This window comes from Neopelma chrysocephalum, unplaced genomic scaffold (assembly GCF_003984885.1).
Source record: "Neopelma chrysocephalum unplaced genomic scaffold, ASM398488v2 Primary Assembly neopelma1_91, whole genome shotgun sequence".
In the NCBI taxonomy this organism is placed as follows: Eukaryota; Metazoa; Chordata; class Aves; order Passeriformes; family Pipridae; genus Neopelma; species Neopelma chrysocephalum.
The window spans coordinates 3,718,469-3,737,501 of NW_020897753.1; positions in this window are offsets into that span (position 1 = coordinate 3,718,469).

The following is a 19,033-nucleotide window of genomic DNA, read 5'->3' on the forward strand; positions in this document are numbered from 1 at the left end:
CCAGGGAGACAGCCAGGCATTTCCATGACCCGGAGCCATGGCATTAGGGATGACAGTGGCAGGGAAGTGAGTCAGCATCCTGGGGAACAATGACCCAGACGGTGGTTCGGCACCATGGGAACAGCGCTCTGGGATGTCATCGGCAAAAGCACCTCATTAAACAGACCACCAGAGAATGATGACAGCACAGGCAGTATTTTTGATTCCCAAGAGGAAACACAGCTCCCACACAAAACCTCCCAGCGCTCCTTTGTGGAAAAATACTATCTTGATCAAGATTTTGCCGTAGTACAGGTTTTCTCATCAGTTTTCTCGTCTTCCAAGCCTAAAATGCCCTCTGGATTGGCATCCCAGTGACTTTGTGCCCCTGGAATAAGAGCCATCTAGGAAGATTGTGCTTCCTGCTGTGGATTTGTGGTAGCACTGCTGTGAATGAGGATCACAAATCCAAGAGCAGCTGTTACTCAACACTGCAGAACAAGACAAGGCGCTGGGCTTGGGCCAGGCCTGATGTCAGTGAGTCTTGCAGGCCTTGCAGTATTGTTGAATTTGGCCTATTCTTCTTATTCAGGAACGGATTGTGCTGCCTACTTGGCTGTCCCAGTCCTTCATCCTGAGCCAAAGGAGTCTAAGACTATTTGTGGAATCTGAAAATGAAATCCTGGCCCTTTTTGACTCAGCGGGCATTTTGGTGTTGACTTCCACAGGGCGGGAATTTCGCCCTGAGTATCCCAGATGTCAGGAATATTTTCTGGTTTTGTGATTCTCTGTGGAAGATGTTGGATGCTGTTTTCCTTAGCTCTGCTTCTCTGCTTGGGCATAAGGGACCTGCCTGGATTATTTTAGTTGGCAAATCCAATTTTTCCAGCGTCTGTGGCAGGAATAGCTCTGTGCATGAAGTGCCAGGCTAAGTAGCTCCTGTTAAGTAGCCCCTCTGCAATCCTGCAGTTAACACCAGTTGCTACTGCCAGACCCCTCAGTGGGCTGTGTAATGTCCAACTTTGTGGTGGCTACTGCTGTTCTACTGTGTGCTTAAAAAAAAAAAAAGTAGTCCTGGAGATATAACTTTTGTTTTGGGGGTAAAACAGGAACAGTGAAATCCTGGCGCCAGCAAAGCTTCAGTGGGTTGAAGCAGGATAAGAAGAATTTTATCTGAGAAGTTTAAAAGGACTGTTTTAGTCCACATTCCAGTTCTCATTGGGGCTAACACCTGATGTTGCATCTGCTGGTGTTGAACCAGGAAGGTACAGGAGGGTGGAAGTTTCCAGCAGGAAGCTGCAAAGTGCTCCTGAGCTTTGAAATGTTTCCATGCTGAATTCAGGGAAGGAAGGAGGGACACAGTCTTAGCAGTAGGTAAAGTGATTTTAAGTATTATGCTGGACTTTGGGAGAGCTGGATTCATTCCTGGTATGACTTAGGGCAATCACTGCAGAGCAGAGTTTTTGTAAAGGATATGTGACTCTATGGACACCTCAAAGGTGATTTTGAGTCCCAGATCTCATGTGAATCTTAAGGATTTAGAAACCTAAATGCTCCTGAAAACCCTTGAAAAGTCTTATGTCCCTAAACCATTTAAATGCATCTATATGTTTAATATATATATACGTGTGTGTGTATATATATATATATATATGCCTACCTTCTTAACCCCTCATTCCACACCTCTGAAGGGGAGTGGAATGCTTCTCTCATCTCATGCTTGCCAGATCCATGCTAGAACATAAAACGGGCCAAGAAGTCTCATCTGGCTCTGAAAGCAAGTGGTTCCTCAACATCTCGTATCTGTGTTATTAGTTTTTCCCTGTCCAAATCCCAAACCAGCACTGGTCCATAGTGCTTATGGAAAGGGGGCAGTGGACCCATGGTGGTGTCCTTCTGATTTATCAGCATTTTGGTACTTCTGGCTGGGCATCAGGGTGGTTCTTGAATTCTCTTGAATCAATGGTTCTAAGTCCCTGTGCTGTAGTTATTGCATCCTGTTCTAGAAATGTTCACCTGGAATCAGAGAATTATTATTGTTATTGTTTGGATTTTTTTAATTCTTAGGTCACGGTGCTCATTACACAAGGTTTTGTGTGCCCAATTCCCACATGAATTAAAGGTTTCTTTTCCATTTGGTAATGTTTTGTAGCAATTAATCTTATTTTTTAAACATCAGCACCTGTTCCATGACAGCTTCCTTGCTCCCTCCCCCATTTCTGCCACAAGTAATTAATTTATTGAGGTATTATTGTATTTCATAGCTGAGCTTACTTTTGAAAATTTGCTGGAGAGGACCTAAATAAATCAATAGTTCACTCAGCAACACCATTAATGTGGTTAATAAAACAAATTTTATAAATTTGTCGCAGACCTTGAAAGTGGTGCCAAAACCTTTTAAATCCAAAGCACTACTTTTCTTCCACACACCCCTCCTGCCACTCCGGTCACATTTTTGGTGTCTGCAGCAGGGTGGCCACAACACCGAGGCAGATTTTAATTCTTCATAATCCAATAAATATCCAAAGCCCTAGATCTGTTGCCCAGATGGCAAGATCCTGTAAAACCTACGAAGTTCAGTTCTGTGAAACAATTTTTAGTCTTTAATTGAAGGCCTGAAATGAATTAAGTAATCATAAAAACAAACAAACAAACAACCTCCTCCCCCATAAACAACCAAACAACCCATTTTCTTGTTTGTTTGTTTGGTTTTTTTTAAGAATGTAAAATTTTAGGTCTTTTTCACATACAAATACTGTGTTCTTTTTCTACTGCACATAACGGGGCCCCTCAGTCGGCCCTGCGGGCGCTGCGGTGCCGCCGTGTCCCTCACGGCAGCCCCTGGAGCCCACCCGGGGCAGCCCCGGAGCAGCTGCCGCTCAAAGGCAGCGGGAAAACTTCCCCCCCCCTCCAGCTCCTGGATCCCCTCAGCAGCCTCAGCCCGGCAGGGACAGCGGGAACACCGCCCCCCGCCCTGCCCTGGAGCCCCGGAGCGGCCGCTGGGTCACAGGGGGGCCTGGGGGGTGTCCGCGGGCACCGGAGCGGCTCAAAGCGAAGGCATGTGCTCCCCACGCGGTGCCGGCCCTGCCTCGGGACACTGAGAGCTGCTCTGCCACCAGGTGCCAGCGGGAGCTGTGTGACCTGTCTGCCCTCCTTCTCCTTCTTCTCTCTTCCTGTGCCTCTGCTTCTCTTTCTCTGCTCCGTTCTTGATGTTCTGGGTAGGGTAAAGCTGGAGGGATTGGATTTTGGCTGGGTGTTGTGGATCAGTATGTGCTGGGTGGGTTCTGTGGTGGAATGCTTTGTCTGGCTTGTGTGGTGCCCTTTGGAACTCTTGCCAAGTTCCCCTTTTCTCCTCTAAATTATCAGTAAAAGTGCCTCTTGGGAACAAAAGTGTGTTTTTTTCCATTGATGCTATGTCGAGGTATTAGAGAATTCTATATACATTTTAAGGTAAAACTCCTGGCTGAGACCGTGAGCTTGTGGCTCTGGGGCTGGTTACAGCGGGTGCCAAGAGGATGGTGCCAGACTCTTTCCAGTGGTGCCCAGTGACAGGATGAGGAACAACGACCATAAACTAAACCACAAGAAGTTTCACCTCAACATGAGGGAGAGCTTCTTTCCATTGAGGATAGCTGAGCACTGGAACAGCTGCCCAGAGAAGTCATGGAGTCTCCCTCTCTGGAGACATTCCAAACCCACCTGGACGTGTTCCTGTGTCACCTGCTCCAGGTGACCCTGCCTTGGCAGGGGGGTTGGACTGGGTGACCTCCAGAGGTCCCTTCTAACCCCAACAATTCTGTGATTCTGTCATCATGGAGTATTTCAGGGCAATAATACCAGCTCTGTGTGGCTGCTCTTCCTTGCTGTGCTGAGCCCTTGTCTTTTGCCAGTCCAGACCTTCCCTTGGCCTCATTCTCGGTTCTCCTGTAGTAAGTGATTGAGGCTGTTCTGGAGCTGGCAGGATCCTTTGCAAAACCCTGTGGGCCCTGAGGAGGCTGAAGCTGTACCTTCTCCCTCCAGCCATGGAGCCCGTTTTGGAAGTGTTTCCATGCAGAGCTTCGTGTGCTGTTGCACCGAACTTTAAAAGAGGAGTTTCCCTCAGTTTGGATGGAACCATCAGTTCATGGATGGCAGGAACAGGCCAGTAAAATCTATGGCCAAATCTCAGGGACAGCCAGTCAGAGCCTTTAATAAGAGCCAACCTGACTGCAGCTTCAGAGAGGACTGGGACAGCCTGCAGTGCTCCCCTGAAGGCTGTTACTATCTGAATAGCTCCAGTGTTATCTCTTTCCAATGCTCCATGCCTGCTCCATTAAGACTTTTATGTCTTTCCACTGAACAGCCAGCTGATCATAACCAACAGGATTTTATTTGATTTCCCAATAGGGTTTTTGTTTTGCTTGAAAAGATGACTGAGACCCGAAGGATTTTCCAGCTGGAAAATAAGACCTGTCAGTTGGAAATTCTGACTAGATCTAAGCAGACACCTGTATAATACTTTGAATGTATTATGTGGCTGGAAAGGAGTGTGAGGGTGCAAGGAAAATGGAGGGGCCAGGAGAAGAACTTAAGGAGTCTGTTATGTTCATAGCTGGTTTTCATTTTCCCCTTTCCTCCCTAAGGGTAGATTTTATTTAGGGAAAAAAGGTCAAAGGTAAGTAATATTGACCACAATAAATTGGAATGTTCAGGGACAATGGAATTTATGTTGGACCACAGTATGTGCTGATGCTGTGCCAAAGCTGGTGGCATCCATGTGGTGCTGTCGCTATGGCAGAGGGAGATTTTGGGAAAAGCCTCTGGGAATAGGTTATTCCTTTACATCAGTGGACACCCCCATTAGAGGGCATTGCCATTAACTGACAGCCTGCATCAGTTCTGCTCCTCTGGCTGGCTGGAGAGGGAAAAAGTTGAGTTCTTCTCTTCAAGTTTGAGGAAAAAGTAACACAACAATTTTGTAAAAATCTTCGTAACAGAATCCACACTGTGTAAAACTGACCCAAATACTCATGTTGGTCCTGACCATTAAACTGCTTGGTTAAGTTGCCCTGAGATATTTAGGTGAGCCTGGAGTTTCCTTTACTAGTTTGATTTCTGTGTGATCAAGGGCTTGTTATTAGTTTCAGTATTTGGTTGAACCTGAAATGTGACGAGAATTTGGGAATTCAAAAGCACTGTGGACTGAACCTGAAGGAAATATTTGTACAGCCTGCTGTGACCCGAAATCCTTAAGCTTTGCACAGCTGTAGAAAGAAATCCATTTTGGAGTCTATTATGTTCAGACAAGACTATAAAACACAGCCTCTCAAGTGCATGTCCCAGGAATAAAGAATTAGGCATTTAGGGAACGTGTTCAAATATTATTTATACCTCAATTCATCAAGCAAGGGAACCTAAACTAAAAGTCTGGGCTAAGACTTTTTTTCAGTTTGTGCTCAGGTAATAAGTTTATGATGTTTTAGCAATGGAGGGCAGGGAGGCAGTTTCCCTTCCTGGTGTGGAGAAAAGGGCTGTATCTGGTACCCCGAGTCTCTGGTTGCAGCTGGGGCCTCTCCCTGGAAGTTGTTCTCCTTCATACCCAGGGCAAAGCTAAAAATAATTGCACTTGGATAATGGGTTATGAAATAATTATAAAACATTTTAAATTATAGCAAAATCAGCATGGGTCTAGAGATTAGCTGCGATGCCAAGACCTAAACCAGCTGGAATAATCTAGAACAAAACCCTACTTTAACTTGTTATTTCCATGGTTTAAAAATACACCTTCTCACTGATGGGTCTTTGGTGTTGGTGGTCGCTTTGCATCCTGTTGTTAGCACCTGGAGCCAAGCTGGGAAAATCCAGTTCTTGGCATGTAGGAGCCAGTGCTTCACATCGACGTGTCGTTGCCAAATGACATAGAAAGCGTTCTCTTGCCAGGTCACTAGAAATTAGATTAATTGTAACACAGAAACCACAGGGAGGGAGAAAAAAAAAGCAGTGTTGTGCCTCTGAATATCACTGTACACCTTGGTTGTACAACAGCAAAGTCAGCCTGAAACAGAAACACTGGGCAGCATCCACGGAAATATTTCCACTGCATTCCCGGCTCCTTGGTGGTGGGATTCAGTATGGAAGTGATGAATGTGCTGCTGCCAGTAACTGCAGGGGCCGTGCAGCAGGTTGGGAAAAGGACATGATTGACATAAGTCGATATTAATCAAGTGTCTGACAGAACCACTTGGAATTCTGGTTCCTTTTTCTGAAGCAGTTGTTGCTTAGAGCAGAGACCGGAAAGGCTCCGGCTCCAGCCTCTTAGAGGAGATCAAAGATGTAGCCAGGCCAGGTTGTTTGTGGAAGTACAGAGCTGTTGTGCCTGGCCCTTGCTGGGGCACAGCTGTGGCAATGCCCTGGTACCTTTTGTTTTCCATGGTGCCAGGTTGCCCAGCTCTGCTGGAGACCGACATTTTCCAGCAGATCTGACCTTCTCCATGTGGCCTGTCCAAACACCCTGAGTCTCAGCTGCCCCACACAGCAGGGGCTTTCAGCCTGGCTGCCTCAGCAAACCTCCACCACTGAGGCACAGAAAGCAGGGTATGGAACACTCTGCTTTCTTCTCCTCTCTGCTTTGTGTGAAAATGTAAAATTTCCTCCTGGGCTGCAGCCTTCAGGCAGTTCTTACCACAAGGTGGTTAATGCAGGTGAACGAACTTCTTTCTTGCAGAATATTTTCCCAAGTGGAGTAGAAGCCACATGTGGATTTTTCACCAGCATTGAGCATTTCTTGTGTGTTGAGAGGGAGAGTTTTCAGGTGTGTTCAGCTTCACTACACGGGCAAGTCCTGAAGACACAGGGCAGCTCCCGTGACTTGGTTTGCTCACTCTGAAGTGTTGCAAAGCTGTACTTTACTCTTGGATGGTGTTTTGGGATAGAAAATGCACATGACAAGGGTTCCCACTTTATAGGATGGCAGAATTCCCACCCTGCAAGGTCAAATTTAAGTATCTGACATAGAAGGAATAATGAGCAAGGAATGGCAAATAGCCACTGGTTGTTTTATATACACAGACCTCAGCTTAGTCACAGAGAGCATGGAAACAGGTGTTTCGTGTGTATTCCCACAAATCAAACATCCTAAGGAATAATGCCAGCTCACAGCAAACAAAACAAGGGTATTGAGACTCCTGAGGGAAAGAAGTACTCGGAACACAAATAAATATTCCTAAATACTTGCATCCCTTCTGTGCGGTGCCTGGCCACATTCCCATATCTTGTCCTTCCCCCGTGTTGGAACATTAGAGTAAAACCTTTAATATTTGGCTTACCCAAGTCTTACCTCAAATAGTGAAATAAAAGCTGTCTAGTCAAACTTAGCAGAGAACAATTTTGGAGAAATCTTCATCCATCGTGGCTGATTGGTGTGATTGTTTTGAGGGCACAAGGGAGCAAAACTTTGGATTGTCTGAAGCCCACAAGAGCAGCCCAGCCACTGCCTGTGCTTTGCATGAGGAAGGTAATGGAACAAAGGGGTTGGAACAGGATTTATTTGTTTATTAGATGTGCTTACAGTGTGGACTGCAGAGTCACTTAAATGCTGTAGGATGCCTTTGGAAAAACAAGTGGTTGTCCAAAAAGCAGCCAGCACATGGGTATAGTATCAGAGCTGAGATGGGAAGAGAGGAGGATCCTTCAGAGGACCGTTGTCTTCTTCCCTGTTCTCTGCAGAAAATATTTCCTGTTCCATAAAAAGACCCAATGACTGGTGTGCAACATAAACCTACAGTAGAACAAATAGCTCAAAGACACCTTGGGCCTGCTGGTAAATTCAGGCTGCCTCTGTCCATGATCAGTGGAGAGTGTTGTTCAGCAGTTTGTGTAATTATCCTTTCCTGACATCAGCCTCTGGTTCAGGAAGCTATTGAAGCACATGCCTGATTTCCAGCACATGAAAAGTCCCATTGATTTCAGCCTGCAATACAAAACTAGCGACTCTCATAATTATTAGGATGCATTCCTGAGTCCTAGACATTCAGTGATGGATCATATAATGTGCCCAACTGTATTTTATCACATCAGAGGCTTCTTTCTTGCAAAGAAAGCACAGCAGTGGATTTGTTGCCTATAATTGTAACTCTAATCTGTCATTTAAACCTTTCCTTGGGTCTAGTCATTTAAAGGTCTAGCTCATCACCTCTTGCATCCAATTAAAACAGTCTACAAACTTCCAGCAGTGTGGATAAAATCCCATGCCTTTTGCACTTCCCACAGGTTTTCCTCTAAGCCTTCAATGTGAGCGAAGTGCTAAGATGGGCTTAATTTGATCCTTGTTTATTTTTTTTATGGAGATAGAAGCACTCTGATGCCTCCTGCATAGCAGATGATGCTTCTGTACTGTTTGGAGGATGTGAGTAATTAAAGTGTGCATTGTGTCATAACTGTTGCAGCTGCAGAAAAGGGGTATATTTGTGGCTGAATACTTTTCTGAGCTGCAACGCAGCACATGCACGTGAGGCAGACTTTGGCAAATAAGTTAAAAACTCCATAATTAACTGGCTGTCAGAAGTTTGGAAGCAAAACACAGGAGGTGGTTAGGAAATCAAAGTATGATGTGTTTTTAATCACAAAACACGAGGAAATTTTAAAAATTTATGGGTAATAAATCTATATTGTTGGTACCAAATGGCTCCCTTTGCAGCCCTTTAATGTAACACCTGCGCTTCCTCTCCCTGAGTAACGACCCATTTTTTGACTGCCCGAGGAGCAGTGCAGGAGTAGGTTTGCAGGCTCAGGAGAACAAAGCCAGGTTCCCAGACTGAGCCCTGACTGCACTTTAGGATTCCATTTACAGTCTGTTTGGTTTGTAATTCAAATCGCTCCAGACCGGAGTTAATGTTTAGACCACAGCCACCTGAAATTTGCTTCGGGGCTGAAGCCCAGCCAGATTGCAAATGGAGGAAACACTTGAGGTTTGCTAAATACAGTTAATAGGGGATTAGAGGCTGTGTTTTTTATGGGAGCACGGGGAGGTCTGTAATAGGAAAAATATTAAAATGCAAATATACAACTTCAGCCGCGCCGAGCAGGATGCAGCTAATTGCACTGTGGCCATCAAGTAGCTGTTCTTCCTTTCATTAAGCAAAGGGAAAATGAGAGGAGGAAGATAACAGGGCACTGATAGAGGTTTGGATGAGGGCTGAAGACCGTCCCTCGTCATTCCCATTTCCTGATGGGAAGTAATCCAATGGCTGAGTGACTGGGCTGGGAGTTCTGAGATTGATGGTGCTGGTTCTGATTTGTTTTGTGCATGAAGACTTGAGCAAGTCTTGGGTTTTGTTTTCCATTTCCTTTTTTGGTGTTCAGCCCCTTGGGGCTCTTGCACAGTGTGTGTGTTCAGTGCCTCATGCAGTGAGGTGTGGGTGTACCCATCCTATGAGCACTTACCACTGACCTATAAATCACGGGGAGCTGGAAGGAGCCTTGGAGGTTGTTGAGCTGGATGAAACAGGATCAAGTGTAGCTAAGCCATGTCTACCAGACATTTGTCTTAACATTTTCTTTAAAACTCCAGCAAAGGAAATTCCACATTTCTGGGTTGCCTGTAAAGTGGTATTTACCTAAATTTTGTCTGCATAATTTCAGCGGAGGAGATTCCGCACTCCCAGGTTGCTTGTTCCAGGATTTCACCGCCGTAGCTGAAATGTTTTTCTAATATCTGACCTAAGTTGTCTTTGCTGGAGCTTGTGCTGATCCCTCCTCTTTCCCCTCCCACTGACTATGAAGAACAATTAATCATCCCTCTCTTCTTAGAAGTCCCTATGCATTGGAAGACTCTTTGTCACATTCATTCCTCAGTTTCCTCTCCTCCAGACTAAACAACACCCAGGTCTTTATCCTCCCCTCAGATGGCCGATCCAGAGCTGCAGCTGCCGGTAGAGTGATTTCTGTGTTGCCAAAAATATGTGTAGCCCTGAGTTGTTTTTCCAGAGCCAAGAGGATTTACCCTTCTGGAACTCTTTGCAAGTTTAGTCCTGAGATTAAGAGGTTCAAAAGCTTTCGTGATCATAGAAGAGACATCTCAGTTGATATGGTTTGAAAAGGAATTAGGAATTTAGGGCGAGAAACCTTCTCTGTGTGTATGCAAATGTTTTTTAATGTGACAAAACTAGAATTTAAAGGATGAGTTTCACTTAATAAATAAATAAAAGTCCTTTCCTGAAAGGAGAAACATGGACAGGGAAGAGCTGGCCACCAGGACTGGGGAGGAAAGCCAAGGGCTGACGGGGATCTGAAGGGACACAGGTGGGATGGAGCTGTGGGATCCATCTTGGAAATGTGCACTTGCTCGGAAAAACCCTTGTCTGTCACAAATCCCAGCAACCAGAACTGGAGGAGTTTGAAAGCCTTTATTGGCTTTTTTTTTTGCCTTGCCACTCAATTTGTTATTTTCTGGGCCTGTGTACAATTTCACAAAAACAGACGCTCTGAAGAGAACCAAAACTTCCGAAATTCCAAGCTCCAAGGACTTTTTTTTTTCCCGCATTTTTGCTCTTAGGGGAAAAAAAAAGACTGTCAGTCTCTCAGATATGATTTTCACAATCCCAGTCTGACATTTACTAGAAAAAGGAAAACTTCTAATTGGAGGGGGAAAAAACCCCAAACTCAAATTTTAAAGGACTCCCCCAAAAATCTGGAGCAAACTGCCAAGGATGGAGGTGGGTTGTCCTGCAGGGATAAACTGTCACCACGATGTGTCCATCCCTCCTTCTGCCAGAAGCAGAAAGCAGGGAGGCTTTTCTGCACCTGCAGCTCCCTGGTAGCATCTCCTGCTAAGCACAGCAGCTCCTGTGGCCAGCAAATTTTCTGGGGCAATGGCTTGGCTGGGTTCTTCGTCTTTGTTTAAACCCAGGGCAGGAAATACTCAAAGCAAAGGGCACATATGCACCTTCCTTGATATCCACAGGGAACACTCTTGCCTTCTGCCCTGTGCAAGAGGTGTTGGCGTGAGAGAGAAGGTGCTCTCAAGGCCCTCAGCTGTCTCCTCAGTCAGCTTTGGAAGAAATCTGGATGATAGACATGATTTTGTGTGCAGTTTTAGCGTGATCCCAGTTATTTCTACTGCCTTCCACAGCAGAGGTGGGCAGTGCCAACTTACAGATTGCCAGACTAAAACAGTGGCTCTGCAGCATCTTGTGACTGACCCCCCTTGCCCATGTAACCATGGGAAAACCAAAATCCAATGAAAAAGAGAGGATTCAGCACCTATTCCAGTGCTGTGCCCACTATTTAAAGATCTTCATCCTCTCTAGACAAGGATAACAATAAATCATAGCCAAGTACTCATCCTAATACTAAACAAGCTCCTTCAGGGACTAATGTGAGTGGAGGTGATTCATCCACCTGGAATTGTTGTGAGCTGGATTTGTGCAGCAGGAGTTTGTAGCTCTGTTTCCTGATGGGGTTAAGAAGCCAGATTTCAGGACTGTTGTATTATTAAGTCTCAGAACCAGTCACTGCTTGTACCCCTTACATTGCAGACCTTTGCCCTGTGCTTTAGTGCACAGTGGAAAACCGGCCAGAATGTTGTTAGAAACGTCCATCTGTGGAAGCTTCACCTTCATCTCCAGTATCCCTATCCAAGTGACCTTGTTATGATGACCTCCATTCTTCCTAAGACTTCTGAATATCTGTACCCAACCTACCAGATTTAGCTGAAAAAAGGTGTGTGTAAAAGAGATGGTAGATCCCTGATGTGTTTAAAGAGAAACTCTTTACATCTGCAATACTGACACTGGAGTTGATTGCTGTTGCACCACAGAAAAGGATCAGAGCCAGCAGAATTCCTGAAATCTCGCTTGAGAAGCGAGTTAGGATTCAAACAGCTCATTGCTGTGTTGATAATTCCTGCTCTTCTTCATTGCTGGCCGTCAGGGTTTAAATCAAAGCAGACAGGCACACGGTAATTATTACTGCTGTTGATGATGGCAGTGAATTCAAAATTCCCCAGGGACCACTGTGGTTGTCCACTTGGACCCGTGGTGTAAAACAAGCCAAGGAATTTGACCTTGCTATTTTTAGATTATTTCCTACCAAGCACGAGAACTATCAAAGGCGTTAATCTGGGGCTGAGCCACGAGTGCATCTTTCAGAAAGGCTTCCAATCTTGATTTCAGATTCCAAGTGATGATAGAATTACAACACCCAGGAGAAGTTACTCTCATTTGTTGTTTAAGAAAAAAAAATAAAGAAGTTTTTCCTACATGAACAAGAGGAGCTTCAGCTTCCAGTCGGGAGTTCTGTGTGTCCAGTCTGCTACAGTACACATCCCGTCAGGAGCACTTCTCTCCTCTGATCTAGATTTTACAGAAGGGGAAAGAAAATGATTGGCATTTGTCTTAGGAAAACAAGTCTTCGTGAACTCTAAACATTCCAGAAAAAAATCACTGTTGAGATTGGTTTGTTTTTTTTTTAAATTGTCTTTCAAGTTCTTGGGTTTTAACTGTGTGATAAAAAGCTCACATGGAATATCAGATAAAAGGTATGTTTTTATTTGAGAAAGCTGTGCTGGGAAATCACAAATTCTGAAGCAAAATATAGCCAATATCTTCTAACTGTGCTGAAGTCCTTCCAGTTTTAAACACATTGGAATTGCCTGGTTCTCTGTCTCAACCTTAGATTCCCAAGTCCTGGTACAAAAGGATTAACCTTATCCAGCCAATGCTTTTATGGGTAATTTGCTCTAGACAAAAGGATAGGAGAGAATTTCTTTGTGCAGTATGAACAGTGGTGATTTGCACAGATTTAACTTATGTAAAAAAGTCTCAAAAATTTTAAAAGCACTAGAACTGGTGAGAACATTTCCCCCAGTAGTGATTTTATTTGGAGTTTCTGTACTTAAGAACATTTCCCCAAGTAGTGATTTTATTTGGAGTTTCTGTACTTAGCTTAGAGCATCCTTGTCATACTTCTCTGTCTATAAACAACCTCCAGACATTTATTCCTGAAAATACCCACTAAAATCTGAAAGGTTTAATCAGTGTAATGAACTAAATCCCAAAATTCATATGTTGAGAAAGCAGACAGTGGACTAGAAAAGTGGGTGTTGGTAAAATACAGATGCAAAACCCAGACATTTTCCTGTGTTGTTCTGCTGTTTGGATTTTCAGAAATTACTTTTCTAGCCATTTCCTTGCCCATTATTCTTAATAAAGATTTTACTGGGTTACGGACTATTTATTTTGGGCCAGGCAAAGGGTGCTAAGATGTTTCCTCTGGAATTTAAAGATTCTTTTTTTTTTCTTTTTTTCCTGAGGGGAGGTCTGTTATTCTGCACCAAGAGGGAAGTCTGACGGGGAAAAGCTTACAAATAATTAACTGGAGGAAAGGTAAAATATTGTTTACTCTTCGATGGACTCCTGGGAGAGGGGAGGCAAAAACAAATCAAAACATTCTGCTCTGTGGGTTCCAACTTTTATGGATTTCCCATTGGTAATGTTTCACTTGCTATGGTTCAGGACTTTCTGTAGTGAAGTATGTTCATATATAGAGGAAAGCTTTAGGCCAGCAAGGTTTGCTTGATCCTGGACCAGTAAACACAAGGTTTTCTGTTCAAGTCATCGGTGCCAGCCACCCCTTTTTCAGACTGTCTATCCAACTTCCAGTGCAACAGCCTCATTAAGCTGTACCTGCCAGCCTGGGACTAAAGCAAACAGAGATCACACACTCCAGCGTTAAACCACAAAAAGGAGGAACTCCACGGCTGCTCCCGCTGCTCTTTGCTTCTCCCGTGCCACCAACGGGAGGAAGCAGAGCGGGGGAGAGGAAAGAAGCCATGTGGGGTGTGCACCACCCAGTGTGATGTGCTTTTCTTTTATAGGTGGGGGAATGAAGGGGGAAAAAAACCTTCTAAACTGCTGGTTCTTCCTTGCAGGTGTATAACCCACCGTCCAGAATCCCTCCGGTGTCGGCTGAAATCCTCGTGTTCGTATTCCAAGGAAAACTGCTGCAGTTGTCTTCAGCTGTTGCCTCTGTTGGTGGTCCTTGTAGAGAAGCCAAGGGCTGGGGTGAGTAAAGTCTTGGAGTTGAGAAATAGGTTGGGATTTTTGGGCTCATGTTCTGTCTCTGCCATTAAATCCCGAAGTGCATTATATACATGAAATGGAAATGTAAATACAGTTGTGTAAATAAGAGCAAATGTAAATAGCGTAGGTGTGTTATATAAAGAACGGCGTGGAAAGAGCTCAGAGCATCTTCCTCCTGAGCTAATACACATTTCATGTGGGACTCATCAGGGAAAACTGGAGGAAGGCACAAGTCAGTCTGTCCATGTTACGAAACCCTGGGGGTGCCAGACTTTCTGAAGGGGGAAGGTGACTAGTAATGCTGAGGATCCCAATCCGAACACTCTCCTTTGTTGGAGTGGCTGATGTCTTTGCCAGCTGCTTGTGCTGATGTTGCCAATGTCTTAACTCAGCACAGTTGGTATGGAGGGATCTCTTTCCCTGTCAGGTCAAGGTTCTTTCATGTCTTTCCTTTTCCTTTATCTCTCCCTCAACTGTATTTTTGCAATGAAAGCATTTTTCTGGGAATAACTGGCAGGCACACTTCCTTGTAACCTTCCAATGCTTGCTCATCTGTATTGTAAGCATTATAGATTTTGTAAGCACTATGCAAAGTTTCAGATATTTTGAGGTATCCCTGGGTTGTCAGTGTAAATCCTTTGGGAGAAGGATTTCACAACGAACAGGGAAGCGTTTTCCTTTCGCCTCTTTCACTAAGGGACTAAGGGTCCCTTAGTGCAAAATTCCTCATGGGAAAATACTATTTCCTTTGAATTTAGTTAGTTCTGATAGTTACTGATATTTGAGGAGTGATGTGGACAGTGTAGGTCCCTGATGAAATGCAGTGTCTGTCAGCAGACAAACAACGGGACTGTAAGATCCCCGAGGAGGGCACTGCAGTTCCATTTGGGATTTGTCCAGTGGCAAACACAGTGGGTATGTGCTCTGTGGAAAGGGCTCCAGGGCACCAGTTTGATAAACTCTGTGCTTAAAATACTAGAAACTTTATTTAACCTGAAGCTTCTCAGAGGCAACACTTTTTTCCAAAACAAAAATACAGATTTTCCCAGAACAGTTTACAGAGTTTTTCTTGCTCCAGTGTTAATTCCACAGCGTGGTGATGTCAGATCTCTTCGCATTTTCTCTAGGAGACTTCTAATCTTTTCCCAGTACCCAGAACCATATATTACTATTTCACACGCTCTTCTCTGAACCTACAGCACAGAAAATTAAAGTGTAAATATGCATGTGAACCACCCAAAAGTCATAATAAGATTATATGAACGCCTGCAACCACACGGCAGGAACAATGGGGTTGCACAATTCCTCCGCTCCAGTGCTGCTGAATTTTAATGAGGGATAGTCAGTACATGCTGATACTCCTGTAGCTCCCCTGGAGCCAGAAGGGTGAGTTAAGATGCCAGTGACACAGTGTGTAGGTGAGTCTGAGCTGTGGCCTGCCTTGGAGAGCAGAGCATGATATAGCAGGCTGGAAAAAGCTGATTAAATGACAGGGAGAAATGAGATGGAAGGAGAAAGGATCGCCCCAAACTGCCAGTCACCTGTGCCGCTTTCATCAGCTCCTCTTGGAGAAAATACCACACCACACACTGATGGGAATAATAGGAATAAGCCAAATAAAGAACATATGCTCTCATGAATCAGAAGTCTCATGCTGCAGGGTTTAAAGCAATCCCTTAAATATCAGAGATTAAGAGGGGAATTTAGTGAGTTCCCGTTCTCCCATGTCAGAGTTTGTTTTCACTTTCCCTCTACTACCCCTGCTAACCTTGGTGCACCTGGGAGCCACTCGGGGAAGCCTTGGCAGTAGGTGTACCTCTCCAAATATGTGCTTTCCAGATAGGAAGATGTCCCTGTAGTTTGCAGCTGATGTAAGGATGAGCACTGCTCAGGGCGAGTTCCTTTCCAGGTGGGCTGGCCGTGTTCCTGCTGCGCTCCTCGGGGGCCGCAGCTCCTCCGGGCCCCTGGAGCTCTGACACATGTTGGGAAGAATGCACATGTGTTCCTCAGTGAAAAACATCTAAAGTGATGGGAAAGGTGTGGGGGGGCCTGTGAGGGTGTGACTGTGGAGCGTGATGTCAAGGAGAAGTAGGACACAGCCTGGGATGTGGGAGGACAGCAGGGGTCAGACCTGCCCCACTCGTGCCTTAGGGAAGGATCCTGAACTATCACAGGGACTGTGGCAGAGATTCAGCCTCTGGGGAACCTGTTGGTTCATTACAGATGAGGGTTTGGGCTGTTGTGTAACAGACAATTGTGTGTTGTAATTTTGCCTATTATTGGAAACTGTCTCACTGTGAGTTTGTGCTGGGGCTTACGGGCTGTTCCATAGTGCAGGAGGAGGAATTCTTTTCACCGGTAGCCAAATCTTTTCTTCTTCCATCACACCAAGCTCCTGGTGAGCAGATCCAGGACAGAGATGTGGCCGCATAACATGCTCCCCTAATTCTCTCAATTACAGAAAACTTTCTCACTGAATTATCATTACTATACAATATTTCCCTTGGAATAATAGCTCAGATTTACATGGGAATTTCATTTTGCTGATACCAGGTTATGACATGTCACTGAAGCTGTGTGCTCTTCCTTAGTTGCATCCTTGCTAGAAGACAAATATTTAACTTTTTGAGGCAAGCTGGTTGTTTTTATAATATCAGGTGCTGTGTACTGCAGCTCATCAGTTCTGATCACATCGTTCTCATAATATCCTGCCAGAATGTGGTTTTGTAGCCCAGGATGTGTGTAGCCATACTCACCTCTCCTTTCCCAATTGTTTTAACTGAAAAAAGCACAAGTGTGTAGGAATCACCCTGGTCAGTCGTTCTAAGCACAGAAAACTGGAGTTGAAAGCTCCTACTCTAAAGCTCTGCCCAGGAATTAGAGAAGATTGCATGTCCACAACCTGGTCTGCCATGTTCTGTAGTCCTGCCCAGGGATGGCTGTGCTCTGTTAGCCAAAAAGTGAGCAAAAAAGATGCTTCTCATCCCAAAGGTGCCACCCACTGTGTGATTTATAGAATGTGTCATGTTTAGATGAGAGTGTCCTCATCCTCTGTCCATGATCATACCAGCCCAGTCTGTACACTGTGGGAGCATTTTTCACATGTGAAACACTTGAGTAAACATCTCTTGGGTTTTTCATGAATTAGACAGGACAAGCAGTTCCTTAATTCATCTAGACCAAATTTGCCATTCTTTTTTTTTCCCAGTAACTAGGAAAATGTCAACCCTTTCCTAGATACTGAAGACAGATCTAAATCTCAAGCGTGGTGGACTTAGAGTTTTAAAACTGCTTGATCCTTTCTTAGAGGCTATTAGGTTATTTTATGAGGTTGTGTGAAGGAGATTTCTTTTAATTGATCTTGAAAAGGAAAACTTTCGACTTGGCATTCGTACATAAAACCAACAAACCCAAAGCTCTGCTAATCACAGCCAGTGTGTGCATCCGGCTTTTCTTGGGGTTAGAAGCTGCATTTTCCTATGGAGAAGGGAAGGAAAAATCCCTGTGTAAGTCCAGCCCCGCCCCTGAATTGATTACCCTTGTAGGATTTGCTCAGCCTATTTTGGCTGTGTTATAAAACGCAGCGGGAGCGGTTCCAGCCCGAGCACATCACTCCCGCGTCAGGCAGCCCATGATGTCACGAGGAATTCCTTGTCGTAAGGGACGTCCCCCGAGGAGAGCGTTTGCTCTGCTGGAAAGGTGCCATCCACCCACACACCCCGTCTCCACCCAGCTCCTCCATCCAAATAACCAAAGCGAAGGGAGTGCTTTGACTAATGGGGTGAGTGGGAGTGATGCCATGACAATACAATGGTGTGTCTGCTGTAGACTGTTCCTGATTTGCATTTGATTGTTTGCAGTCCTACCCATCTGTAGCCAAAGGCAAGAAGTGATAACCTGTCATGTTTTATAAAAGCACGTTTGGAAAAAAAGTGGAGTAATGCAGGGATAAATAATGTATGTTCCTGGGCCTGCTCTTCCCAAGCAGCCCTGAGCTCATCCCACCATTGCTGGTTTTCTGTTGCTGAAGGGTTTCTTTCCAGATAGTTTCCATCTGGGGGGAAAAAAAAAAAGGGTAAAGAAAAGAAAATCGAGACAATTTGAGTGAATAAAAGCACAGCCTACTGCAATTTGAAAAGGTACTTAGTGGAGCTTTAACACGTCAGACCCTCAGCAAATGGACAGAAAAGTAAAAGGGGCAGTGGCATCAGTCACTTTGGACAGAAAGACTGCTCAGTTGAGGCAGTAATGGCATCTCTGTCTTCTCCTGTATTTCTGTGGTGCTGTGGCACTGCAAGTTTTGAGTGGAAACAGCAGATAATCGTGTTATATGACTCGAAAAGTTCCCCTCTCTTGTTCAACACGTCCTTTGTTCTACAGCTGATTGTTGATCACTTAAGTTATGCAATGGAATTAAACTACAGATGAAGCTCGTAGTGAAATCTTGTTGGCTCTGTTTAAGCTTGTTTTGTTAGGACATTTTAGAGGTTTCCCCACCATGTGTCCAACATGGCTTCAGAAGGAGAGGGCTTTCTGTCCTTTAAATGCAGAGATGCAGAAATACAGACTGGAGAAGCCCTTGACAAATGGAGGATGAAATACTCCCCCACAAAACAGGAGTCATGCTCTTTTAGGTGAGGTAAGTAGTAAGGGGGTCAGTCAAAGTGGAAAGGATGGAAAGTCTTTAATTCAGTCTGGGGAATGGGAGCCAAACCTCATTTTAAATTAAGTAGTTGTAGATCCAACTCACTGCTGAGCTGTCTCTCTGTTTTGGACTGAGCCCACTTTACTAACAAGCCTGAAAATGTGAATTCTTCTCCCCTCTGAGTAGAGAACATGGTGTAGCGTGCCAGCCCAAGGACCTCATTCTCCACGAGGATACCCTGAGTGGGCCTTTTGGATTGAGAGATTTTCTCCAGTGAATCTTTTCCAGCAGGATTTCCTTTGCTCATCCTTCCCACTCTCCACAAGGTGCCTCATCCCTGCTGTCCCAGCAG